Below are 1,534 nucleotides of genomic sequence, written 5' to 3'. Positions count from 1 at the left end.
GGCACTTCTGGCTTTCAGTGTGCTCCAGCAGCCCCAGAGCAGTCCTCCAGATTAGCACACCATAGCTGGGGAAGGGCGTACAATGAGTAGAAGGGACCTGAGGGGATCTATGTAGAGCACAAGCAATGTCCACTCCAACTTCTCACGGGGTGTTTACATTCAGTGTCCTAGGTATAAACCATCACTTACAATGTCCACTTCATGGCATTTCCAGGATGTCCATTAAGAATTCACGAACTCTTTCCACTGTCTTTCCATGCCACCATAATGGTGCCATGAATGTCCTGGCTGATGCTATCAAGAGTATCAACAATGCCAAAAAGAGAGACAAACACCAGGTTCTTGTTAGGCAGTGCTCCAGAGTTGCCATCTGGTTTATAGCTGTGATTATGAACCATGGTTACATAGGCAAATTTAAAATTATTGATGACCACAGAGCTGGGAAAATTGTTATGAACCTCATAGGCAGGTTAGACAAGTGTGGAGTAAGCTTCAGATTCCACGTGCAACTCAGAGATCTAGAAAAATGGCAGAACAACCTGCCTTGGGCCTGTTAGCTTGGTTCATTGTACTGACAACCTCAGTGGGTATCATAGACCACAAAGAAGCAAGACAAAAGCACACAGGAGGGACAATTCAGGGATCCTTCTAGGGTTGTAATACATACTTGCATATAAAATGCCTAAATGGAAAAAAAGAATTCATAAAAATATGACTCCTAGTCACCTTCTTCAGTATGCCAGCATTTCTTAGAGGGATACTTCTGTAGAAACTCATCATATTTTCTAAATCCCTCCTTAGATGTCCATTATTATCTGTTACTGTCTTTGCAAGCCTCCTGTTTCCATTGAAATTAGTTTTGAAGGTTGTTCATAAGTTATAAGAACGACTTCCCTCTTACACTATGGAAGGCAAACATTTTGGGACAATATGGCAGCCAAGGGATATTATTAATGTCATTTTACAAATTCATGAATACAGCCTTGATTATATGAGTGAACATTTATATCAGTGTGCAACTTCTAGAGACTTCCTGTCGTTGGCAATGCTGCATGGAGGAAAGATGTTATTAAAATCCACAAATCCATCTCTCCCACTGTGAACATAACTTTTAATTTGACAGTCATAAAAGTCATCAACTATAACTTTAACCACCATTTGAAAGATAGAGGAATTGAGGAAGAGAAAGTTAAATGCATTTCACTGAAGTTGTATTAATCCAGCAATAGATCCTTCTATTAACTACAACTTACTCATTTCAGTAAAAAATAAATTTCTTTCATTGAACATGATTAGTAATATGGTTTAAATCTCTTCAAAAAAAGTTTCCCCTTTCTAGCCTCCATTCTTTCTATTTGCCATATACATTTAGGTTAAAACAAATGAATTTTGAAACTCAATGGTAAGATTGTGCTTTATGCTATTAGGGCCTAAGAATCTTTGATGTTTGTAGTCAGGATATTGAGATAGAATTTTACTGAGTGAAGTTCAAATTAGATTGAGAGTCAACCACTAGGTGACTTCTATGTATCTT

At 38.1% G+C, this 1,534-nt stretch overlaps 1 pseudogene; it reads left to right on the top strand.

Annotated features, from left to right (window-relative positions):
- Window positions 1-275: 275 nt before the first annotated feature.
- On the top strand, window positions 276-652 carry LOC102763477 (annotated as a pseudogene).
- The last annotated feature ends 882 nt before the right edge of the window (window positions 653-1,534 follow it).

This window comes from Myotis davidii, unplaced genomic scaffold (genome assembly GCF_000327345.1).
Source record: "Myotis davidii unplaced genomic scaffold, ASM32734v1 scaffold534, whole genome shotgun sequence".
NCBI lineage: Eukaryota > Metazoa > Chordata > Mammalia > Chiroptera > Vespertilionidae > Myotis > Myotis davidii.
Note: the sequence above shows the minus strand (reverse complement) of the source record. Positions and strands in the feature narration are given on the sequence as shown.